Raw genomic sequence first — 27368 nt, forward strand, 5'->3', positions numbered from 1 at the left:
CTCTCCACTGTTGTTGTCTGTGTTCTGAACACATAGCGGCTGCTCATGCAGTATATCATGAGTTCCCGATCGGAACTGAAATCCAAGGTGCCTGACCTGCTGTTTGCCAAGCAAACAAACAATGCCAGATTGATGTTTGCATTCATGGAGAATCTACACATGGTGCACCACCAATTTTGGACACGTGAAACAAGCACTGAGTGGTGGGATTGCATTGTTCTGCAGGTCTGGGATGACGAGCAGTGGCTGCAGAACTTTCGAATGCGCAAAGCCACCTTCATGGAACTGTGTGTGGAACTCGCCCCTATGCTATGGGATATGGGCACCAGAATGAGAGCTGCCCTCTCATTGGAGAAGCGCATGAGGATTGCCATGTGGAAGCTAGCAACACCACTCCGCTACTGGTCAGTTGCTAATCAGTTTGGAATCAGGAAGTTCACCATTGTAGCTGTCTTATTGCAAGTGTGCAGGGCCATTGATCACATTCTGCTATGAAGGACTGTGAATCTTGGAAATGTGTGTGAAATAGTGGATGGCTTCGCAGTGATGGGATTCCCTAACTGTGGTGGGGCGATAGATAGCACACACATCCCAATTTTGGCCCCAGACCATCTTGTGATGGAGTACATCAATCGAAAGGGGTACTTCTCTATGGTACTGCAGGTGCTTGTGGATCAACATGGGCATTTCACAGACATCAGTGCAGGTGGTCACGGAAGGTGCATGACGCACGCATCTTCAGGAATACTGACCTATATAGAAACCTGCAAGCAGGGATTTTTTTTCCAGACCAAAAGATTCGAATGGGAGGATGTTGAAATGCCCAGAGTGATCCTGGGAGACCCTGCCTACCTCTTACTGCCATGGCTCATGAAGCCTTATATGGGCAACCTGGATAACAGTAAGGAGTGCTTCAATAACAGGTTGAGCAAGTGCCAAATGACCATTGAATATAAGTTTGGCAGATTAAAAGCTCGCTGGAGATGCCTTTATGGCAAGTTAGACCTTAGTGAGGAAAATATTCCCATGGTTATAGCCGCCTGCTGTGTGATCCATAATATTTGTGAAGCGAAGAGTGAAAAGTTTCCCCTGGGTGGAGCACAGAGGCAGATCGCCTTGTGGCTGACTATGAACAACCAGATGACAGGGCTATTAGAGGGGCACAATGGGGGGGGCATTCAAATTAGGGAGGCCTTGAGGAACTATTTTGACAATGAGCACCAATAAGGTGTCTTTGTAAACAGCACTGTGCCATGCTATGACTGCTATCCAGCGTGCGCTGTGTATCATTGTGAGCTGCAACCATTATGTGCAAGAGACAAATACAGGTTGCTTTTTCTGCACAGATTACGTCTTTATTAAATAACAATTATTCACAGCACACACAAAAAGCTGGGATGGAGGGGAGAAAGCAGTAAGGGGCATTGTAAGCTATGAGAGCTGAGTGTAAGTTCAGCTATTGATCTGGAAACTGTCTGAAGGGGTGGAGTGAATGGGGTACTAAGATGGGCCTGGAGTTTGGTAGGAATGCGTGGGTGCAGTTTGTGGAGGGCATAGAAAGCAGTTCTCTGTTGGCTGCTGGAGGGAGCGAGCACGCATGAATTCAGTCTGCAGCATTAGGAGTGACTTTAGCAGCTCCGTTTGCTCCTCCATGGCTTTTATCATGCACTCGTGATCTGCTATCACTTGCTCCTGGTTTTCCCTCCTCTCCTGCCTATCAATTTTCTGATTTTCAGACAATGTGTCCCCATGCCCTTTTCATTGTTTCTTTCCGCCTCAGAGGACTGGAGGAGTTCTTGGAACTTCTCCTCTTTGCTTCTCTATGGTTGTTTTCTTATCAGCTGCAGGCGCTCGGCAGGTGTGGTGGAGTTTCCTCTCAAGGACACATTTATAGAAGAACAATGAACAGAAGCATGATTGTGCGTGCAATAACAGCATTGGTGCATTACTGTAAAATACACCTCTTTCTCACTGTCCCCTGGCAAGCGCACAGCTTGATGATCGACCAGGGCGTGGTGAGTTGTGCCCGGGGGTGGGGGCACTGAAGCTGGTGAAAAGTTCAGGGTGGTGGTTGTTGCAGGTAAATATGGAGAAAATTTCAAATTGTGCCACCATTTTCCATAGGCGGGAGCCATAGAAGCCGATATCTCACGCCTGAGAATAAGCAGGGATGCTAGAGTACATCTCCTCTATGTGAGCAGCTTCAAACTGAGTCCCTATACTGCTCACCTACGTGCCGCTTTGGTCCCTGCACAAGTGATTGCTGATTGGTGCGGGAAAATTTCCTATAATAGGGGAAGAAACAAAGCAGCTGTGCCGAGGAATCTCCATCAGAGGATTGGCGAGTACCTCCAGGAAATTTTCCAAGAGATCTCTCTGGAGGATTCCCGTGAAATCTCGATGTGCATTAACATGCCTTTCTGTCGCACTGCCTAGCTAAACAGAGGAATGGGAAGCACATGCAAACACTTGTGCATTTCTATCCCTTCAACCACCTGTATAATGCAACAAAGCTAAAGACAGCTGTATCTCATGTAACTGAGCAGCATCCACTCAAAAAAATCCCTTACCAGAGCTCCCTTCTTCTGCATCCTGCACACCAGATCTGCAGGGTTGGGACTGGGTTGAATCCTCCGGGGTGCAGAAGAGGTCCGGCTCCTCATGTCAGCAAACAACCCACTCCCCTGCTCTGCATCATCCTGGAACTCGACCTCCTCATCCACGACTTCTTCATGGGGGTTGAGTCTGGTGTCCACTGCCTCCGGGCCCACAGAGATATCCATGAGTTTCTTGGTGGTGGAGGTGGAGTCTCTGCCAAGGATGGCTTCCAACTCCTTATAGGAGCAGCAAGTCTTTGGCTCTGCATCAGAGCAACGGTTTGACTCCTTAGCTTTTTGGTACCTCTGCCACAGTTCCTTGATTTTCACACAGCACTGCAGCATGTCCCATTCATAGCCCTTCTCGGCCATTAAATGAGAAACTTGATGGTATGTATCAAAGTTCCTTTGGCCAGAGTGGAGCTGGGACTGCACAACCACCTCTACCCAAATGCCGATGAGATCCAGAAGAACCAGTGTGAGCCAAGCGGGATAGGGTTTGGTGTGTGGAGCCACTATGGTCAGCTGGAAAGATGAGATGTGAGCTCTCCATGCTGACCAAGCAGGAAGCGGAATTTCAAAAATTCCCAGGACTTTAAAGGGGAAGGGGCAGGTGGCTGCAAGGAAGCGAAGTTCAAAATGATGGCCAGAGCAGTCAAAATGTGCATTGTGGGACACTTCCTGGAGGCCTCTTACCATGACAGAACCAAGCACAACATCTATACTGATGCTTTGTCACTAAAAGTTTTGCACAAAATGCTCTACGCCTCTTGCCGAGGTAGTTTTATTTTGTCACAAAATCAGGGGAGTGGGGTGGGGAAGGGGGGAGGGGGTGATTGCAGCATGTACACCAGCACTGTTTTGGTGCAAAAAAGTCTCTAGTGTAGACCAGGCCTACGGTACTTCAGCTCTTTTCAGGGAGCAGCTTACTTTCCCCTGCTCCCAGCCAGCTGCTCTTGCCAATAAGTAAGGGAAGTGGGATGAAGTTAGGGCTCTTCTCACTCCCCATCTCTCTACAACTCCTCCCCACCCACTTGCTCTCCGAGCACTTAGACATACCCGCTAGCTTTCATTGAGTTAGAGCAAAAGTAGCTCCAGTGACAATAGCAGTGAAGCCACAGCCGCATGGACTGTGACTGCTTGAGTATCCTGAGTGGGTGGAGCTACACCCTGCAGTTACCTGTGTTGCTGCAGCTTTACTGCTATTGTTATCTGAGCTATACTGGGCAAGTCTGAGTGTGCTGCAATCACACCTCCTGGGTGCAGTGTAGACGCATCCGTAGTGAGGATATTGGGTGAGCAGCACCGATCTCCCCACTGCAGCCAAAGTCAGAATCTGAGCAGGCTGAGCTGGTGAGAAACAGGATGGGGTGGAGAGGTTTATTCTCCCTTTTCTTACACTCCTGTACAACTTAATAAGGGCGGTGACAGTCTAGCTCTCCAAAGACGTGTGGTGGAGTTTAACCCAGTGTATATAATCCGTGTAGATTGAAAATAAAGGATCTTAAATAGCACGTTATCAATGCTAGAAACCTGGCACAGTATTCTCTGAAACCTCTGAAAGATCAGCAGCTTCCTAACCTGGTTCTAAGCCATTCCTAGAAAATATGGAAGGGAGCCCAAGGTAAAAAAAAGAGCAACACAATCACTTCATTAGGAACTTCTGGAAGGTATACAGCTAGGGAAACTTTAGTGAATGTGAGAAGTCACTTAACATCCTGGGATAATTGGATGCAAGGAAAATAATAAGTTTTCAGACTTATTTGACAATGGGAAGTTTAAGCAGTTTACTGAGATGCAAACAAGAGTGTAGGCTTCCATTGAGGGAAGACAGCTTTTCGGAGTGGCATTTAGGTTTGTTGGAGTTTTTACCTTTAACGTTTTTTTAATGAAATTGAAGTAAATTTCAAAGCAAAAAGTTGTTTGAATAAAAATATCAAAATGTGTCCTTTAGAAAATGTTGAAACTAAATATTTTGCTTTTTTTCTGATTTTTTTAAATTTATTTTTTGACAAATAATTCAGTGAATTCAACACAAATTTGTGAAATGTTTCAGTCAACCCGAATTTGCACTTTTCCTCTGAAAAAAGGTTGTGACACTGATCCAGAAAGGGTTAAGCCACTAGCAGGCTAAATGACCCAAACTCAACCTATAAAGACAAATTAGAAAAGTACAGAAATGGTAATAAGGGCCATTCCTTGTAGATAATTAGCCAAGCCATATTAGTAGACCCGAGTGTTTGAAATGCAAGTCTATATTGTTAGGGAACTAGAAGTAAATACTAATTGTATTTGTCAGTACCTTATTAGAGGTTAACACGGTAACCAATGGTTCCTGTCTGTCACTATATTCCGTTGATTCAGAGATCAAAAGGGAATATTAACATTTTGATGAAAGTTGGTTGTAATAATATCATTGTCTTTCTCGTTGAAATTTGTAGTAAACTACCTTTGAATGGATAATGACCTTATGCTAATCAATGCAACTGTAGCACGGCGTCCCCTCACCCTCCCTTTCTTTGGTGTCCCTCTGGACCACAAAGGACTCAGAGACCCTCAAGCTTGTAATTACCAGTGGTTTATTTACAACATGCATAAGAATCTCCCACCACCGTACAGGGCCTTGCCTAGGCCAGCTGTTGCTGAGGCTGCTCAGGGTCTAGGGAGACAGGCAACAGCCTCTGCATTTCCCCCCCAACTCCTTTCCCCTCTGGCCTCTCAACCCCTTCTGGGGCCTGGCTTATAAACCTGGCTGGGCCAGCATGGCAGCTGCAGCTCATGGCCTAAGCAAACCCCCCAAAAGTTTGCTCAGCCTGTGCCTACGGACAGCTGCCTCCCCTCAGGCAATCAAACCCCAGCCCGGCTACCCACTCTGCTGCACCTGAACTAGCTACCCTTGCATGGCAGGGGGGCTGACCAGGGGTTCATCCCCTAGCACCCTGTCACAGCAACTAATCACCTGTGTATACATAGGAAATGGAAGGTTTTACTTCAAAGGACAATGTGCATTACTATCATTTACTCAAGGGACACCTGCTGTCAAGAGGCTATCTGTAAACCTTCCAGAGGTCTATAAAAGGACTCTAGGGCCCTGATCCTGTATTTCAGATCAGCTTAAGCTGTGACAGGGGAAGACTGAGGTCCCAGCTCCAGTCTGGAGTACCCTGCTATTTCTCGTGGAAGGGATTATACTGGCTCTATACGTGAACTGACTATATGGATTATAACCTATGAACTGATTCTGGAAATAATTGTTTGCAACTCAGCTGCTTATTCTCTCTGCTATGAAACCGACTTAAGAACGTTATTAATGTCTGTATGCATAATGATCTTTTAACCAGTACTCTCTCTTTTCTTTTTCTTAATAAACCTTTAGTTAATAAGAATTGTCTGTAAGCGTGTGTTTTGGTAAGATTTGAAATATTCATTGACCTGGGGGGTAATGTGTCTGATCCTTTGGAATTGGTAGGACTTTATATATGATGAATAAGATTTTCAGTAAATCTCATCATATTTGTCTTGGCTGTTTGGACGGGAGCCCAGGGCTGGGTTGCTTTGAGGGAATTGTGTTTTTGGCTTTTGGATAACCAGTAAGGTATGTAGAAGCTGTTTTGTTGCTGGCTTGGTGAGTCTAATTATTAGAATAACCACCAGTAATAGACTCATATGTAGTAGGATAGAATCAGCGGTGTTGTCATAAATTGTTCCATGCTCTGTCCTGATGACAGTTCTGCCATTATTCTACGGTGCATGGACCAAGCCCTGAGGGTTTCTTTATTTAGGGTAATATTTTTATACGTGTGGAAGAGAGTTCGGCACCCACCTCGTAATGAAAATCTTCTCTCTCATAAAACTCCCAGTACAATCAATTAGGGAGAATGAAATGAGTAAAGACTTCAGAAGTTGGCCCTATACATTAGAAATTTTTAAAAGAAAGTTTCAAGAACTTTAAACTTTTAGTTTGGTGCTGCAGGAAGATAAAAATACTGTCACTCAAACAACAATAAGGCAAAGTGAAAAAAAACCCAGACATTGGCAATCTAGGGAGGGGCAAAAAAAAAAAAAAATCCATGATCAGCCAAAATTCCTCTCAGATCTCCCCACCCCACCCAGAAAAGGGTTGGGTATTCTTAAGCAAAAAACTAATATCTCTTTTGAAGCTTGAAATTTCCTTATGCAGTTTCTTGTCCTTTTCTCTCTTGAAAACATTAGTCCTCCTTGCTCAAGAGTAACATGTTCCATATGCTGAATACCCTTTGCATGAAGTAGTTTACACTAAACCCTCTTTTTTTTTTCTTTATCCCCATGTCCTAATTCTGAGGTCTTACCACTGTGAAGGACTAATCTGGATCAGTTTGATCAGACTCTCCCATTTTATAAATGGCTTTTAACTTACCACAAATTCTCCTCTTTTCCATGACAATAATCCCTACCAAGTCTTTATTTATAAGAGCAGCTCTTATAAACTCCTTTGAGTTCTACAAGCTAATTGAACAGTGCTCTCTGACTTAGCTCATTATGATACTATTAGCTTTCATTCAAGTGCATTTTAGAGTAATGCAACACAGAAGCCTATTGTTATTGTTTTTCCCCCCTCAATTACTTCACTTTGGGGTAAATGCCAAAGAAGAAGAGGGTTTTTGGGGTTTTTTTTTTTCAGTTAATAGTGGCTTCCAAAGCATTTTTTTCCTCTGCTTTGTATGCAACATGACTTTTCTCTGGAGCAGTCATTCCTTTTGGTTCTCTGCATTGGAATAAATTGCACTGAACATCTGTAAATCTACAGCATGGTTATCATTGCTCCTTCCTGTTGTGCTTGCCTGTGAGATGTAATTTATTCACTAGAAAACTGCCCAGGCTGTTAAGAGAAATACCACTATCTAATGCTTCATTTTCACCATGAATTCCTACTGTTCATGGGCTTCATTCACCTTTCTCTCAGTTATACTGGTGCAGACAGTGAGGAACTCCATTGAGATCAATGGAATTAAACTGGCATAACCCCAGTGTGAGTGAGAGAAGAATTAAACCCTCTGTGTGTGCAACTCAAGTCCAGCATTGAACTACCAACACAGTAGTTACAGCCAGAATTATTTACCGTTATCTAGCTGGTTTAATTGTGGCTTATATTGGCCTAGCTTGCATGGCTAAATCTAGAGGGGAAAGATAAACCACTGAAATCAGTTTTAAACTGGTGTGAGTCCTCATGCAAAAGTTACACTGGTTTACCTATCTGACTAAGCTCCGCATCTGGTTCCCATCACTGCAGTAGCTGAGTGCCTCACAACCTTCACCGTATTTACCCTCGCATCACTCCTGTGAGGTAGGGAAGAGCTATTTAGTCCCCTTGTACAGATGAGGAGCTGAGGTACAGAGAGACTAAGTGACTTGCCCAAGGCCCCACAAGAAGTGTGTGACGGAGCTGCGCAGGGACTTGAAATAAACAGATTTAAGTTAATGTGGTGGGATATCGGAATGCAGACAAGCCCCCGGCATCACAACTAATGTTCAGAATATCTGTACTCAATTTGTAGAGTAAGAAATTGGAAAAGAGGGCCATGTACCGGGAAGCTGTTCAGAGACCAGAGAAGGGGCAGGATCCTTCTGTCTTATATTTCATTGCCACTAATGTGGCCTTCGGGATTTGGTTCGCCACATCTTTTGCACCGTCCTTCCATAGGAGGGTTAAGATCCAGTCAGGCTCAGATCCACCAGCTCCATTTGCATGCCTCAAACTAGCCTTCATATGTCCCACCAACATCCCACACATGGCTGTGGAAGAAGCTCCTATCTGCCAAACCCCACAGTTTAAATAGCTTCCCAAAGCTGGGATAGCAGCCACAGAATGGTCCCATTGCATAAGAGTGTGGGAAAGATTCCTTCCACCTCCTCCCCAAAGGAACTCCAAAGTAACACACACACACCACAGCTACAGATGTGCAAGGGGGACGTGGACCTTTAATTGAACTAATTTACAGGGAGGGATGGACAGCTGTACTCGGTCTGCCTGCTGAAGTGATGTACATATACTTACTGTTCTGAATTGTTTTCCTCCCATCAAAATGTTATGGTAATAATGTAGGGAATGTCTGGGTACTGGGGCTGATGGAGTACTGGGGTAGTGTGATCAAGGGCATGTAGAAAGAGCTTGTCTGTTAGTGGTAGGAGTAAGTGTGCTCCAGTTTTGGATGTCCCTGTCAGAATGTCAGCAGACATCTTGATATCCACAGGAACCTGTCCTCAAATATTCTATCTGTGGTGTCTGGGAATACACCTGAGATTTCTGAGTCTGGGTTGGTGGTCTAGCTTGTACAGAGATAGGATCAAGCAGCAAAATCCTGGAGTTTGAACTCTGAAGTCAAAGTATTGAGATTCAGGGTTTTTGTGTAACCATTTCACTCCAGTTCAAGCCAGGTAATTACTAGTGTGATAACCTAGAGTGATTCTTGTGCAAATGGCTTCTGCCTCAATCGTACTCCAATTGACTCTATGTGTTCATCTATACAGAGCTTCTAATTCAAAGGCCTGGATCTGAAGGGAAGAGGAAAAAAAGGGGCCAATATTTAAAGACTGAAATAACACAGTGCATCATGGTGAGAAGACTAAGAAATGGAGCAAGTTGGAAGTTGTAGAAGAAGAAAAGAAGGATCAGCCAGTTTTGGTGATAGAACAAAATATTAGAGTGAGGATTTTGCCGTGATTTCAGTGGTTCTAGGATTTGACTTTTAGGACCAGATCCTTAGCCGGTGAAAATTGGTGTAGCTCTATTGACTTCAGTGGAATTACTCTAGTTCTTATAATCTGAGGAACTGGCCCTTAATGTACAGAAAAGCTAGAGAAATAACCCCAACACAAATTCTGCATCAGAATAGGATATCAAGGTATAAAAGGTGCTACATACTCAGTGGGTGCAAATCAGCATAGCTCCATGTACATCAGTAGAGCTATGCCAATTTACAACACCTGAGAATTTGGCTGTTGTTCTTATACACTTAGACATCACCACAGCTGCTAGGTGTATACCGATTTGTATTTAAACATGCCTATTTTATGTCTTTGTGCCAGTTGTACTTGATTGCAATCAGTGTTTGCCAAGAGAAAGGCATGCATCTTTATTTCCTTATGAGAGCTTTTTAACAGTGAGAGCAATTAACCATTGCGACAATTAACCAAGGGTTGTGATGGATTCTTCATCACTGACAATTTTAAAATCAAGATTGGATGTTTTTTCTAAAAGATGTGCTCTAGGAATAATTTTGAGGAAGTTCTATGGCCTTTGTTATACAGGAGGTCTGAGCGGATGATCACAGAGGCCTCTTCTGGCTTTGAATCTAAGGATCTATGGAAAGTCCTGCGCTCTCACCACCAATTCTTTTCTAGAGTGTTGATAGCATTTATTTGGCTCTCTCTGGTTCTATGAACTAGTCAGCTTCAAGATCCATTTCATTCTAGTTGTCGTCTTGTGTTCCAGAATCTAAGCTCTTATGGCTGTGAAGAAAACCTTCGGCTTGTGACCCGTACATAAACCAATACTGTAACGATAGTCTGAGCTGCCCCAGTGAAAGCCACTTCCTTAGACATGCTGCACCAGTGTAAGAAATGGTTGGTACTTGTGCGGCTCATTTCAAATCATGGTAAGCTATACCTCTGCAAGTCATTGTTTGTATTGATGTAGCATATGTACGGTAGGGGGTTTGCGTCAAAGCAGCTATATTGGTGTAGCCATAACAGGAGCTAAAGTCCTGGTATAGACAAGCTCTTGGGCTACAGATAGCCAGAAACAATTACTCTGAGAGGTGTGAAGTGATCTATTCACCTCAAGGGAGTGGGGTATTATGACTATTTAAATATTACCATAGGTAACTATTTCACTGCTGATATCATAATATCTTGTTTACATACACAAGTGGCACTGATTTAACTAAAGCTGTTTAGAAACTGATTTGGTTTAGTCTAAATCAGTAAGGAATCCAGTTAAGGTGAATGGAAATATGTCCCTTTTAATCCTAAATAAGCCTTCACATGCACACCCAAACACACACAAAAAACTGAATCTATTAAGTCACTCTTTTGGTTATTTAGGGGAAAGTTTGTGTGTAACCCAGCCCTGAATAGGGAGATTGCTTCACAGATCACTGCTCATTACATCCTTGCATGGCAACTTCAGTGAGTGCTGACATGGAAAAGTTAGGAAAGTATTTAATGTAGTTTTAGCTTTTTAATGAAATGTAGCAGCTGGAAACAAAGAAAGAGAACTAACACCATGGCTGGAATCTTTGAAGCTGCCTAACAATACCCAATTCTCTGAGTGTCAAAATCCCCTAAATGAAATGGCTTTGAAAGTCTCAGCCTATGTGACCAGACAACTCTCTACAGACCATTGGCAAGTATTCCGTGGACCATAGTTTGAGATGTCCTCTTCTAAGGAAGTCTCTGTAGCATGGTTTGACATTTATAAATAGTCCTGACATCTGAACCATACAACAAGGTGATTAGAGAGCTCTTCCATTACATTCTAAATGTGGTGTCTTAGCCGTCCTGCTCTTTCCATCACCACATAATTTGACAGGTGGAATTTGCTTTTGTAATTTAGCATTGTTAAAACAGTATAATCTGATCGGATAGTCTCAAACTAGCCAAAGCATAGCACCACTTGGGCATGTTAGTATGTGGTGGTTTGGAAAACTACTTTCTGCAATGGAGTGGGGTTTTTTTGTTTTTTGTTTAAAGTTAACAGTTTTATAGGCCAGTGTGTGGCGGTTGCTGGAATATCCTGCAGTCAGTTACTCTTTCTGTACGCATCAGATTTGCATCTCAATTTCCAAGAAAGAAATGGCAAAAGGCAACTCTCTCCTGGCTTACTTACCTAGCTAGTATTAAAGTTTGTGAGCAGGAAAAAAAAAATCATCCTGGAAAATGGACACCATGCAGTGAATTACCCAATAAGAAAAGAACGTTACGTTGTCATAGTGTTGCTGGTCCCACAACTACATTCTTCTCATCACTCTCTGCCATCCATTGACACAGGAAACCTGAGATAACCAGAGTTAATGATGCTGCACCCTTTTTAGTCACCTTTCATGACTGAGGATACGCTGGGCCTGTTTTGTGAAGGCCAAGCCCATGGGCCATACAACATGTACACTATGAAAGATTTGCAATTCATGAGTTTCCATGTATGCCATGTCCATTTGTCTTTAGGTATTTTCAGGCCTCTGTGTGAGTATTTTACATGCTCTATGATAGAGCACCTTTAGGGCTTGATCTAACACCCCTGGAAGTCAATGGGAGTCTTTCCATTGGCTTTGGTAGCAGTTGAATCAGGCCCCTAGAGCTGTGAGAAACACCTAACGGAAGCTTAAGGAACACATTTTGACCCATTAAGTAACAAAAATACATGATCTCTCTGGTATTCCATAATCCTCCATGTACTCATGATACCGTATGTGAGATATTGGAGACCAGAATCTGTTATCTCCTAAATCCCCTGTTACTCTGACAGCTATGCCCAACGCTGGGGACCATTATCTCTTTACATCATTTCTGTAAGCACTCTGTCCAAGAGATATTAGTTCTGGGAATCAGAAAATGTTAGATGGTGAGGTCATTCACTGCTGCCCCTCCCTTCTGGGGCATGAGGCTTCCAGACATGACAACATTCAAGACAGAAACCATCACCAGTTCACAGATAGGTTAAATATCCAGCATGAAGACCTGTAGATACTCTCTTGCGTGTAATGTTCACCTAATCCTTGAAGTTCAACTCCAGTTGCTGTTACTACCTCAGTACTATTTTGAAAGGTCCCTGTGTCAAAGAGAACATATCTTTAAACTGTCAGGTATTTAAATGACTGTTGTTTTCCTTCCCTCTCATCCAGTCTGTGCAATCCCCTACTTTTATTTCGGTGCCCCAACATTAACACACACAAAAAGATACTCTCTTTTTTTCAGCATGTTCTAATTAAAACTACAAGTTCCTAGGCATACTGACTCAGGGCCTGATGAAAAACATCCTAGAATACTCTGCGAGCTGACTGAGGCGATATCTGAGCTACTAGTGATTATCTTTGAAAAGTCATGAAAGACTGCAGAGATTCCAGAGGAAAAGGGTAAATACAGTGCCCATCTATACAAAGGGGAATAAGGAAAACCTGGGGAATTACAGACCAGTCATCTTAACTTCAGTACCCAGAAAGATAATGGAGCAAATAATTAAGCAATCAATTTGCAAATGTCAGGAAGATGATAATGTGATAAGTAACAGTCAGCATGGATTTGTCAAGAACAAATCATGTCTAACCACCTTAATAGCTTTCTTTGACAGGGATAACACGCCTTATGCATGCAGGGGGAAGTGGTAGATGTGGTATATCTTGACTTTTGATACTGTCTCACATGATCTTCTCATAAACAAACTAGGGAAATACAACCTAGATGGAGCTACTATAAGGTGGGTGCATAATTACTTGGAAAACCATCACAGTGAGTAGTTTTCAGAGTTCACAATCAAACTGGAAGGGTATATCGAGTGGGGGCCCGCAGGAATCAGTTCTGGGTCTGGTTCTCTTCAATATCTTCATCAATGATTTAAATAATGGCAAAGAGAGTAGACTTATATAGTTTGTAGACGATACCAAGCTGGAAGGGGTTACAAGTGCTTTGGAGGATAGGATTAAAATTCAAAGTGATCTGGACAAACTGGAGGAATGGTCTGAATGAAGTAAATAGGATGAAATTCAATAAGGACCAATGCAAAATACTCCACTTAGGAAGGAACAATCAGTTGCACACATACAGCATGGGAAATGACTGCCTAGGAAGGAGTACTGAAGAAAGGAATTTGGGGATCATGTTGGATCACAAGCTAAATAGGAGTCAACACTGTAAAATTGTTAAGAACAACATAAGAATGGCCATACTGGTTCAGACCAATGGTCCATCTAGCCCAGTTTCCTGTCCTCTGACAGTGCCAATGCCAGGTGCATCCAAGGGAATGAACAGCACAGATAGTCATCAAATGATCCATCTCCTATCGGTCACCTATTCCCAGCTTCTGTCAGAGGGTAGGGACACTTCAAAGCATGGTTTTGCATCTCTGCCCATCCTGGCTAATGCCATTGATGGACCTATCCTTAATGAACTTACCTAGTTCTTTTTTTAACCCTGTTATAGTCTTGTCTTTCACCACATCCTCTGGCAAAGAGTTCCACAGGTTGACTGTGCATTGTGTGACGAAAATACTTCCTTTTATTCGTTTTAAACTAGCTGCCTATTAATTTCATTTGGGGACCCCTACTTCTTGTGTTATGAAAAGGAATAAATAACACTTTCTTATTTACTTTCTCCACACCTGTCATAACTATAGACCTCTATCATACCCCCTTAATTGTCTCGTTTCCAAGCTGAAAACTCCTAGTCTTATTAATCTCTCCTCCTATGGAAGCTTTTCCATACCCCTAATCATTTTAGTTGCCCTTTTCTGTACCGTTTCCAGTTCTAATATATCTTTTTGAGATGAGGCGACCAGATCTACACACAATATTCAAGATGTGGGAGTACCATGGATATATATAGCGACAATGCAATATTTTCTGTCTTATTATCAATCCCTTTCCTATGATTCCCAACACTGTTAGCTTTTTTTGACTGCCGCTGCATATTGGGTGGATGTTTTCATAGAACTATCCACAATAACTCCAAGATCTCTTCCTTGAGTGGTAACAGCTAAAAAAAAGCAAACATCATTCTGGGATGTATTAGCAGGAGTGTGGTAAGCAAGACACGAGAAGTAATTCTTCTGCTCTACTCTGTGCTGATTAGGCTTCTACTAGAGTATTGTGCCCGGTTTTGGGCACCACATTTCAGGTAAGACATGGACAAACTGGAGAAAGTCCAGAGAACAGCAACAAAAATGATTAAAGGTCTAGAAAACACGACCTTTGAGGGAAGATTGAAAAACTGAGTTTGTTTAATCTGGAGAAGAGAAGACAGAATGGGGACATGATAACAGTTTTCAAGTACATAAAAGGTGGTCACAAAGAAAAGGGAGAAAAATTGTTCTCTTTAACCTCTGAGGATAGGACAAGAGGCAATGTGCATAAAATGCAGCAAGCACAGTTTAAGTTGGACATTAGGAAAAAACTTCCTAACTGTTGGGGTAGTGAAGCACTGGTATAAATTGCCAAGGGAGGTTGCCGAATCTCCGTCATTGGTGATTTTTAAGAGCACGTCAGACAAATACCTGTCAGGGATGATCTAGATAATACTTTGTCCTGCCTCGAGTGCACGAGACTGGACTAGAAGACCTCTCAAGGTCCCTGCCAGTACTACATTTCTATGATTCTATGATGTCTGAGCTTTGCAACCATTCCCAACAGTGCACCGCTAGGACCTCACCATACAAAAATCCCTATATCTACTATGTTAAATGAATGGGAAGAAGAGATTATAAATACAGTGAGTTGAGAAAAAGTAAGGTGTTTATGGTGGAAACTTTTTGAAAAAATAAAATTCTTCATAACTCTCTGCAAAATTTCCATTTTTGATGAAAAATAATCCCCCTCCACAGAAGAAAAAAATGGAAAAAAGTTGTATCCTTGTATCCTTTTTTGCTCCTCTTTGCCTCTTTCCCTTTTTTCTTCTTTTTCTGTCTTTTTGTGTCTTAAACTGTTTATTTTAATCTGTTAATATAATCAGCATCAATACTGACTGATGACAGAAAGAGAAGAAAGCACCATCACCCCTTGCGAAGCCTTTAGTCTATAAGAGTCAAACCCAAAGAAAGAAAGAACTGAAAAAATGTAGAATTAATTGAAGAAGATGAAAGTATCAAAAGAGTCCACTACATACAGACAAAGCAAAAAGAGAAACAGCCTTCCAAAAATGCATCATGCTAATCATCTATATATAACAATTTAGATTTGAACAATAAAGGGCATTTAGCTGAACGAATGCAGTTAGAACAATCAGTAACATTTTCATTATAAACAAACTAAAGATTTTTTTCTTGTCAAGAACACTAGATTCCAATAATATAATCACCTGAACAACACCGACTCTCCAACTCTCCATTTTTCTTGGACCAGGGCAGCTAAGTAATTTAGCATCATTGCAAACCTTTTAAAAAAAATGATCAGCTATCAAGAAAATCTTGGCCAGAAACAATACAGTGATATCAATTTCTAGTTGCAAATTCAGTTTTCCACAACCATACATTTTCTTCTGCTGCTGCTCATTCTCTCTGGAATACCATTTTTTTCCATTCCCTTTGAAGACACAGTACCATAGTGTTTCCAAATTTAACACATAACTTGGTTTTTGTATCAGACCAATATAAGAATATGAAATGGAATGGATTTGGCTGCCTGATCTTGTGGAGATTTAGAAGGGATGAAAATTTAAGTGCTATTTTCTGGAGCCTTTTATGATCTGCAATGATAAATACATTTTTGTTCTGAAAAGTGAATTATAACAATGAAGATAAAATGTTACAGAGATCTTCTCCTTGCATACCCTAACTTGGATCTAACGCAGGTTGCACCTTTTAAAATTATTTTCCATTGCCTCCAATTTACAGCACAGCAGTGCACTGTCTGTGAAGATTACAACCTTAAGAGCTTTACAACTTTCTCTGTGTGCCAAGAAACCCTCCATTTTCCTCATCATTCTGGGGCTTTATAATCCATAGTCTAACAGCAGAGTGTAAAATCCTTCAGTTTTCTCATCCTTTCTGTGGGGTATTGCCTTTGGTTGACTTGTGGGGTTTTTTCAACTTCACAAATCCAGGGATTATGGACATCAAGTTTCTCCTCATGAGTCTTGATAAGTAGCAAGAATGGTACTTAGTGACGTGACTCTGAATGAAGTCTGAATGAAGTTGTTGATGACGATGATGATACAATAGAAGCAATTAAAAAGTCAGCATTTGCCAACCATAACCACAGATGTCTCCTCTTCTAAATATGGGAGAAACAGTGCCAATCTGATGCCACTCTGTGATAACACTTGGCAAATACCACCATAGTTTTTTTTAAAAAAAAAAGAAAGGGGAAAAAAAACCAACAGCACTTCACTATGTCCCTAGAAGTTACAGTGACGATTGTGACATAAGTACATAGCATAGTCAGGAGAAACCATATATTGACATTTCAGCGGAACTCATTTGGGTTTAAAAAGATGATACATGTGAAGGGGAAACATATTTTTTTCAGGTGTCCTTCAGATTATTCATCATGTAGGTATCAGAGGCAAAAAATGCTCCTGACAGCTTTTTAAGAGTCTTCTGGGAGGTCCATCTTTATGGCTGTACTGTCTGCTATACACAGACCATAAACAGAGCCCCAACAAATGCCATTAAGCAAAGAGACACCTTTAAATCACAGTCCAGTAGTAGAGTTTGTATGTGGCTAGTCTATGTCTTGCTCAGTTCTAGGAGAGTAAATTCAATAAGCTCTGAGCTGAAATGCGGCACAGCCATTAATCAACCCGCCTGTAAAATTAAGTTCCAGGAGTTTTAAAATATATAGTACAGATATGAGCTGTGGGATTTTTCCTGTAAACACTCTGCCCCAGCAATACTTCATCTCACCAAGCCCCTTAACTTCACCAGCCAGCATAGCATGGATAACCTCATATCTTACATCAACCTCAACTCCACTTTGAAATCTCCCTTAGTTTCTCTAGTTATCCATTTCGGGTCAAGAGATGTACAGCAGGAGCACCACACCCCTCTCTAGCAGCGTGAGTGGTCTAGTAGGAAATCTGCAGTAGGGGCAGGAAATACCACTACCCAAAGCTTTCAAGGGTCTTACACCTGAGGCTCCTGGCAGCATTGGCCATAGCTCTGGTAAACCCTCCTAAAACCAAATTCCTTCCATGAGGACCCACAAAAGCCAGCTGTCTGAAATAGCCACAGCAAAGTTCAGACTGATGCAAGTGGGTATGAAAAAGCAGCAAGAACTTGGCTGCTCAGAAAAGTTCCTGAGAACAGAAGCAACTGAGAATGTGTCCGTGCTTCAGCTGACGAGAAGTTACCCCAGTCCCATGCTTTAGCTATTAAAATCATCCTGGGGCTTTACACTCAGTAGTCCTCCAGCAGAGTAGAAAATCCTCAGTCTTGCTTGAGAACTGAAATTCAGTCTTCTCTTGTGCTCTGCTGTGGAAAGTCCAGAGAGTTTTAAAACTTGAAAGGCCCAGGGAATTTGGATACTCGGCTGAGTTTCCAGTGCCTGCTGGCCTGGAACAAATATTTGGCAGGTGGGTATACTGAATCCCACCAGAGGAGGTTAGGGGACAGTGGTCTCTCTGGCTGCGTTCCTGGGGATGCAGAGAGGGGAGGCAGGACAGCCAGGGAAATCCCAGACTAGATAAAAAAGATTGTGTACTATAGTTCAAGACATAGGCCTGTTGGTTGAACACTGAGTGTTATGAAGGAGAGTGAGGATCTGAAAATCCGTCCAACAGGAAAATATGCCCGGTCTGATCAATGTAGCAGGCAGGGATGGACTCCCATGGCTCAACTGCTATTCACAAAGGCAATTCACATGAGCAAGGTGATCCGGATTGGATCCCTCATATTCAAAGACCCACAAACCTACCGAAGAAGCCTGTCTCCAGCAGTTGAATCTAGCATGAAGGGTCTGATCCAAAGCCCTCTGAAGTCCATGCAAAGTCTTCCCATCAACTTCACTGGATTTTGGATAAGGTTCACATAGTTTAAATTGGAAACCATGTACAGCATTTAAAAAAAAAATAATCTCTGTGTCAAGCTTTCTATCTGCATCAGTGAAAAAACCTGATTTTACATTTGCTTCTCCAGTTGCAGCCCAATCCTGCTGTGTGATGAATGGTCTTGCCTGCCAATGAAATCAGTGGGCCTGATGCTGCGAAGCTCTGAACATCCTAAACATCCACAGACTCCCTTGGGAACTGAGGCGGGTCCCAGGACTGTGGGGCCCTGGCAAGGCGATGCTCAGCGTATTAATTTGCTTTTAAATATACGGAAATAATTTATTTTGTCCTATCTTAGACAAGACCCTATTGTGATGATAAAAGCATGTGTTGGTCTCACTGATTCCTGACTTAAAAGGAGCGTCCTGTAAGCTGTAGTAACTTGATTTTTCATTTGACTCTTTTTCGGTGGGGGGGAATGAGAGCGTGTCTCAGTAATTCATAACCCACTTAAGATATGCAGTTAGCTTAACTAAATGGGAGCAATGTTTAATTTTTCATTTTTCAGTGGTGATGCAGCCCACACGGCGGCACATCCAACTTTCAAGTCTCCCAGCATTAGCCTTTGGACCGTGTTTTAAACCTATAAATCAAGCTCTAAGCGCAGTGTGCTTTTGTGTCTGTTGAATACTCCTTCCTTGTTTCCTTGTATCAATATCCAGTATGTCTACTTTGTATTATTCAAATAATAATTTAACGGACTTTTGACGTGACTTTTGACTTATGCAAGTCCCCAGGAAAAGGTCAATGCGTTATCTTTGGTTATTGATGTAGCCATTTTAACTCTGTGCCTCAGTTTCCCCCCTAACCCCCTGTAAATGTGGATGATAACACTTCCCTACCCCACAGGGCTGTGAAGATTAATGAGTGAATCTTTGTTCAGTGATTGGGGACAAGGAAAACGCTCTATAAGAGCTAAGTATTATTACCCCTTCCATAACAAAGAGCAGCCAGAACCACATGCCTGAACCAATACATGAAGGAATTTAGTGTTCTCTTGAATCTCGTTAGTGATCAAGCATGCTTATCTACTTTCTGAAGAAATTCTAGAGACCAGCACAGCCAGCTCTTAATAACCTTGGACCAAATTCTGCCCATTCTGTAGCATGGATACAGGTTAGGGCAGAATGTATCCCTGTGTTTCTAATAGTCTCTTTTATCAGGACAGTAATAAGAGTAGGCTGAGAGAACCTGATAGGTCATTGTCAAGGTTGTGCAGCTCAACACAGGAGACAGAATAGGAAAGATGACAGACTTCTCTAGACAGTGGTCGGACGTTACTGACGGTGTACTGGACGGAATCCAGCCAGGGTGCAACAAGGAGGCTACAGCAAAACTGTATATAATTAATTACTCCAGCCTCATAGTTCCTTGACATGAGTGTATCCACAGGTAGACAGAGCACTTTACAGGAGTGAAGACAGGCCTTGCCATGTGGATCTTACAATCTAGGCTTTATGTAAATAAAGAGATTCTTAATTTGAAACACTGAGAGCTAGTCTGTGAGCTCCTTACTCACACTGGAGAGCGGGAACACATGTAACCCCATTGACTTCATCTTTGTCCTTTTGGAGACAATGGGGCTTCTCAGGCGAGGGAGGAAGGGATTCCTTATGTGACTATGGGTTTGCGCGATCAGGCCAGTAGATACCCCCACCTGAAATCATGTCTCAAAACGTTCACCCACAAGTTACACGTAATCGTCTCTCTCTCTAAATTCAGTGGCTGTGCAAACAACCTAGTAGGTTAAGGATAGAAACCAAATATTCATAAGAGGCATTGCCACACCGGGCAGCTGGAACCAAAGCAAACCTTCTGTCGTGGAATGGAAAACATAGTAAATAAAGCCTGATGTTGCAGTGACAGGCTGCAATTCTCTCCGAGCAATGAATGTAAGAAGGCTGTGAGCACGGCTGTGAAATACATACAGAAATGAATCACTAACACTCCTAAAACGAACGTAACCTCACCAGGTTTAGGTGACTGGATGACTTACACTATTGGAAATGAAAATGAGAACTAGGGCCTGCTTCTGGCCCCCGTCCTGGCTCATATGTGTCCGATGGCACATGTAGACCATAAAGGAGTCACAACAGCACGGGGGAGAAGTCCCTCAGTGCAGGAGCAGCGTGGGGCTGATAGAAGTGTCTCGACATTGCCCCCTAGCAGGCCCCAGTGTCGTGGGCAGGGCTGGGATGACTCTGAGGGGATGTCCTCTTAGTGCTCAATGACAAAGTGATGCTGGGCTCCAGTGTAGTCTGTAGGCAGCCAGGAGATGCTGCCATATGTTGGAGCTACAGTTACTGCAGGGGCCCATTTCTACCCAAAAAGCAGACTTGAATCCAGGTGACTCAGAAATTATTTAAAACCGTCATTGCCCCAGCTATCTTGGTGCTATGCTTCTTGGAGAATATGCCCCATAAACCTTCACCTACAACTTAGGAATTCAAAGTCAGCCCAGTTTGATAGTTATGGAAAATAGTTGCCATTAAGGTGTGCTGTTTGGTGAGCTGGCGATCTCAATTCATTTCCTAGAAAGACAATTACAAACACGATAGCCACGCTTGCACTAATTGTGAACCTTGTAGGCATTCTCTAGGGAAAAAAAAAAGGTCATGGCAAAGCTTTGGAGAAACAGTAGACCCTGAATTCTGCTTTTAACTCCTAGAAGTTATCCCTCCTATTCAGAGCTTAATGCATATTGATGGGGGACAGAATATGGGAAATCTAAACTTCTGTTCTCATGTTATACCCATTTGGGGCATAAATAAAAACCCAGGTTTGTCAGTCAAGCGCTAACTAAACCTAGAAAGCCCTAAATATGCCGGTCTTACTTAAATAAGCATCCAGATTTGGAAAGAACTAACAAAATATGTAATATCGACCTTCAAAGTCTCCATAAATAATTGCATGTGCAATCACATAATTATTATTGCCAGGAACGTTCTGTTTGTTTAGCATCTTTTATTCATGGGGATCCCGAAGTTCTTAGCAACAAGTATACAAAAAAAACCATGTAAATGCAGCCATCTTTGCACTGGAGAACAGTAACCAACACACACACTGCACAGCAATAGGAAGGGAGAAGGGAAATTCTAACCAAGAAAAACCTCACTCACCCTTATTAAAAACACTATGCAATCTTTACTACATCCCCACACAGAATGGACAGGAACTCAATTACACTGTAACTATAACAAGAAGCTGAGACATCATTCCAGAATAATACTAAATAAAAATAGCCTAAAACGAAGGGCAAAATTTGCATGAGCATATACCAAATTGTAAACAGCAACAATTGTGTCTCAGGTAGCAACTTTAATGCTAAAGTGTTCCATCATTACAGAGAACTATTTATCCTCTCATGAAAGTCTAGCACATAGCAGGTGTTGGAAATGGAAATGCAATTTCCCAGCTAGGCAAGCATCCAATATTTATGACCCAAGCCTATGAAAACAACTAAAACTAAGCCAATTGCCGATAGGGACAGAATAATTTAAAGGCAAATGAAAGATCTTCACCCTTGTAAGAAGAAGAGCATCTATCCACTTTTTAATAACTGATGAATATTCCTAAAAATGCCCAAATTTGTTGTACAGTGAGGAGATATCATGCAGGACAGTAACACAAAGCCATGAGCATCTTCATGGCTACAGTGCTATACAACTACTTAGATATTTAACAGAGTCAAATGATACATGGATGAGAAAAATACAAGAGGTTAGCTCCAAAAGTTCAGAAAACAGTGGGTATTGCTGAATACATACAACTGAATGTACTTTGCATATATTCCACTGACAGGCAGTAGCACAGCTTATTGAGAGAGAAGACAAACTGCTAAACTTCAGCCGTGCCCGTAAATGCTTTGTGTACTTCCTAGCTAAGGAGGTAGTGTTTGGACCTGGATTAAATTTAGATTAAATTCAGATTTATATTTGGATTTGATAGTGCTGCCGCCTTTCTGCAAGATTTCCACCATCTTGCGTTGAAATCTCTTATGAGCCTGCTGTTGTGAGATTTCAGCCACTTCCCCTTCTGTATCTGAGCCAAATGTTTTGGGTTAGCATTGGCCTCTGGAGCCTCCCCACCTCCGCTGAAATTTGAAGAGGCTTGGATGCAGGCTTCTTTTCAGACCCTCTGTGCTTTTAAGCATAAGAATCTATGGCTGCCAGACAGAGGGATCTGTGCCTGTCAACACTCCTAACTCAGCTGGTAACTCAAATTTGTTTGAGGATTTCCTGTTTCCCACTGATAAGGCTACTCTCTCCCTTTGGTAAACCACCTACATCAAACTACAAGACGGTACAAGCTACTTTTCATGGGTGTTCGCACAATTTGGATGGTGCTGGTGTTATCCTGCACAGCGCTGATCTCATGGCATCAGGGAATCACCCCAGAGCATTCTGATGAAGAGAGCTGAGCAAATCATTCATGAGAAGGAATGTAATCAATGCATTTCATTCCTTTTTTCCTTCTAGGTTAAAGTGATCCCTGTGCACAGGGCCAGCAAAAGGCCGAGGCACCCCTTAAGCACTGAAAATAACGGAGATTAAGGTGGATTTAAACGGTATTTAGACCTCGTGCTGGTCCTCTGCATGCAACTGAATTTCAACCTTTGTGAATTGGCCATGAGCAGATTGTGATTTTTCTCTAATGCATTTGTTCTTCCAAGAGCAGATCTACACTGCACACTCCTTATGGTGCCATGCAGAGCATGTACACTGAACGCCCAGCTAGCATGGGTATAAAAAGCCGTGTAGACGAGGCATGACATAGGCAAGTAAAGACAATTCTGAACCCTTAGGGTGTGTGCCCTGCATGACTCTCTTCACACTTAGGCTTTGCCTAGTTTAGCAGTGTAGGGTCCTGCAGCCTTCCAACTGCCAGCGGCTTTCTTTGCCTCAGGGAATTGCCAGAGCCTTTCCCTGATGCAGTGAAAGACTCCAGCAGCAGGAAAAGCCTCTGGCAGCTTGCCAGAACCTTTGCCTACGGTCTCCCCTCTGTCAGAGCCTTTCATTGCCATGCGTAGTTATCTGCCACAGTGTGGATGCAGCCCACTTTTCACTGTGATGTGCAATATAAACATACCTCAAATTACATGCCAAGAAACCTCTGTCAGTGGGATTGATTTGAACTCTGTCAGGATTTCATCCAACTAGTTCAATCCTTAGTATGTTAATTGAAAAAAATATAAAGGGGCAAGATAGTCTGTAAATACACAAAAGATAACAGAAGTCTGAACAACAGAATATTTTTTTTTAAAAAGCCATTTTACATAAACCAGGTTGGGTTTTCTTGGGACAGAATTAGAACATAAAAGAACAAAGAGAGTGTATTAAATATAAAGTATCTGGATTTTAGCAAAGTATCACGATGTCTCATGAAACCTTCCTTGAAAAATGAACTCAAATTGGTTTGGACATGAACACTATCACATGGATACAAAACTGCCTGATGGATCATAAACAAAGAGCAGTGATAAATTTCCAGATCAAAATAACTCTTGAAAATTTGGTGACGTGTGTTCAGGCTGAAAATATATGGACCCTTAAAATAAAGTTAATAGAATATTATCATTTAAAAAGCACAGAAACAAACCAAGGGTCTAATCCAGCTCCTCTTAAAGTCAATAGATGGACCCCAGAGTTTCTTTCAAGTATCATCAATCCTAACTCTGCCAGGTATCACCATTCACTTTTTTACCTGTAATTTGGAGACCCTCAATCATTTCTTATATGAAACTTGAATCTTCCCTGGTAAGTAGACAGTCACACAAAATGGCCTTTTGTCTAGATTATATCAACACATGTCACCTACCCTCCCAGCTAGTTCTGCCTCCTTTCGGATGAATAAAAAAGAGAACTAAAGAGTGCCTAGACCTGCCAACAAAACGGCAGTCCATTTGCTGTATGTGCTACTTCCTATGTTCACATGACAGACGTTTTCAGTTCATTTTTTTTAATCTCATCTCTTCCACCTCCTGGCTGTGGACCAAGTTAGTCTAGACTCCCTTCCTCCTTGCTGAGGGGGGGGAATCTCAAAGCCCCTGTCTTTCTGACTGCAGTAAAGGGCACACGTTTCTTGCCCCTTGCTCCTCTGAGAGGTTAGTGTTACTCATTGGCATACCACAGTTTGTCACTGTCTGCGGCTCCACAGACCTTCTGAGTTGTTATAGCCCCAACCTACAGAGCTCTGTTGGCTCTTTAGCTAACGCTGTAGAATCTCATGCTTCTAGGTCTGAAAGACCCTGGTTAAATCCCTGTTGGGTTGACCATGAGGGGGGGGATACTGGAAACGTAGGAACTCTTTATCTGTAGTAGACTTAGAACCACTTCGGGAGTGGTGTTCTCCCTGCTGCAGAAACAAGGATGTCACCCATGTTAGCACATATAAATCCCCCTCCTTCCGTAGCAATTCCCAGAGGGAGGCCAGATTCCACCAGGATGCCCTGTTGAGTTCAGTGGGGTTGCCCAGGTGTTAAATGAGAACACTGTTTGATCCAGGATCCCCAGTGTTTATATTCTTGGTCTATGCCATAGTGAAGCGTCTCATTCTGTACCAGAAACTGTAACACATAGTGAGAAATGGAAACTGGAGACCAAATCAGTCACGTGTGTGTAACAACCCAGAGCCATTCTTTTAACTATAACTGGACAAATAGATGTTACAAGAATTTTGAAGAGTGAAAATCACCAATTTTCCAGAATGTCTCAACTCCTTAAAAAAAATAAAATAAAAAAAAATCCCACCACCACCACTTCTGTCTGATTGACTTCCAGCTGCCCTAAACAAAACAAAACAAAAACAAAAAAAATACAATAAAAACATTCTCCATGATCATGGACTGCATACAAGAATTTTTTTTGTGGAAAGAAGCTTTTTCCAGAAAATGTGTGGCCTTCTCTACATTGTGAAGTTTTACTAGTAGAACTATAGCGATATTACTGGTATTTCTTATTCTGAAAAGAATGCCTTTTTTTCCAAGATAGCTTGTACCACTCCTCAAGTGACATAAGTTAAACTGAAAAAGGCACTCTGATACCAGAATAAGAGGCTCTGCATGGACGTTATATTGATATAACTACATTGATTTAAATTCAGACCTTAGGTTATACTAAAAAACATCTCCCATCTAGACAAGGCCTGTGTGTATGGGTTGGTGGGGCAGGGAGAGATGTCAAAATGGGACTTGAGAGAAATCTGTCACAATCTTAATTATGAATTCACTATTCTCATTCTGCAACAACAGGGTATCAACTAAACTGAACAACTTTACAGTGTGGGTGGACTTCTCTGGAAGGGAATACTGGTGGGGATTGGTGTTTAAACTTCATTAATGATCTAGAAAAGGAAGTAAACAGCACATTTAATTCAACTCACAGATGGTATTAGATTCAGACGTTCCTACTCTAGCTGTATGGTAGGTAATATTCCTGCTTTTGAGCTCTGGCACCAGCTGTAGACATGAGCTTTACAATTCCGCTTGCCCTGTGTGCTGAATGCAGTTGAAGAATACTGAGATCCTATATTTAAAATAAATCAAGAGGATGACTTGCTGAAGGACTGTACTTCTGCAAGATGTTCTGTTTTGTGTTTAGGATGAGGGTTGCAATATAACTTTTAAAATGTGCTTTTCTCAGTGGTAGGAAATTCCATTTTGATTAATATAGTTAAGTATTTCATGGGGACAGGAGGTTGGGGCATGGCATACTCTCTTTCATTCCCATCCCAGGAGGTGCTTGCTAGCTTAAGAACCTTTTCTTCCTACCCATTGCTGGATGGTGTCACAGAGTAGCTGGTCCCTGTGAGTCGGCCAGGCCCAGTGCTCCTGTGTCACAATTGCTTGCAGCTGCACATAGATAACGGTGATGGGAACAACAAGTTATCCTTGAACGTCTGGGGTACAGTTTTACTGCCAAGGGGCATACTTCTACTCTGCCCCTCCTATCACCAGATGTTGTTTTGACGACCACAATTATCATGGTGAGAATGGAATGAATTAAGGGTGAAAACCCAATGTAGGTAATTAGCATATATAATAATGAGTAGAGAGGTAATCAGGTGAAAGCTGCTTATGGAAGGATATAAGAAGTCACCACTTAGACAAACGGGCGTACTCCATCAACACCTGACTCCATGGGAGGTGCTTCTGGTCAGATCAGAGGTCACTGATTCCCTGGTGGGGCCCTTGAAGAAAGCAGTTCCTGTATACAGCCTTCTGAGTGCCTGCTTAGCTCTCCAGGCTTAGTGAGTATGATATATTGTAGTTAATTTTAGACTTTGTATTTAACTAGTATGTTTATAGAAAACCCCGCACATTAAACCTTATTGATCTGCAAATCAGGTGTACCGTGTCTCACTGGTATCCACACTGATCACTAAGTGTCCAGTATCAACAGGGATATGCCCAGATGATCCTAGAAGGTGACTCATCTGAATTTCTTGGGGAAACACATGCACAGAGATAAGGGAAGAGATTCCAGCCATGCTAACAGTGAGGAAAGACTTAATGTAGACTAGTCACCAGGTATTTTACCACCATAGTGTCTCCACATGCTCTGATGAGGGTGAGATGAGACAGTGGTAAAAATGGTACTGCCTGGTTGATGCTAGGGCTGCCACCAGCACCTATGGAGTTGCACTCTGCTAAAGCAATGGTTGGCAGAGGAGGAAGATTTCCTTAATATCAATGTAAAAACAGCCCCAATGGGAGGGATTAGCCAGTCTGTTATTGTTGACCACATTGGTTCTGCCCAAACTACTAATGCAAACATGGTACAGATCCCATTTGCAACGTGATAGTTATGTCCTAGCCAGTTATAACATGGTTTGGGTTTGCCACCATAGCCCTACTAATCATAGTACTAATCATGTTATGAGAAGCATGCAATGGCTTTGAAAGGATAAGGGTTGTTGCACTGGAAACTTAATATGATTAAAACTGGCTGGAGACTTTCCATTAGAACGATTTTCTGACAGAAAATGCAGTTTCTGCAAAATCAAAGTTCTGTGGGGAAAATTTTAATTTTATGGAAAATTTCA

The 27368-nt window shown here is 42.2% G+C and overlaps 1 protein-coding gene and 1 long non-coding RNA gene across 3 annotated transcripts in view; one reads left to right on the plus strand and one right to left on the minus strand.

The window, feature by feature from the left end:
* LOC137141936 (uncharacterized) overlaps positions 1-19820 on the plus strand; it is a 54196-nt gene extending 34376 nt beyond the window's left edge. The window contains exons 2-4 of one of the 2 annotated variants that reach the window (XR_010916788.1): positions 9105-9279; positions 10069-10231; positions 18415-19820. This is a non-coding gene — a long non-coding RNA (uncharacterized lncRNA). The remainder of the gene's footprint in view (positions 1-9104; positions 9280-10068; positions 10232-18414) is intronic. The other variant, XR_010916789.1, reaches the window with a different exon arrangement.
* NTF3 (neurotrophin 3) overlaps positions 1-27368 on the minus strand; it is a 56087-nt gene that overhangs the window by 16042 nt on the left and 12677 nt on the right. The gene's annotated exons all lie outside the window — the stretch shown is intronic.

Source organism: Emydura macquarii, unplaced genomic scaffold (assembly GCF_026122565.2).
Source record: "Emydura macquarii macquarii isolate MOO-44397 ecotype Brisbane River unplaced genomic scaffold, CSIRO-AGI_Emac_v2 contig_3122, whole genome shotgun sequence".
Lineage (NCBI taxonomy): Eukaryota > Metazoa > Chordata > Testudines > Chelidae > Emydura > Emydura macquarii.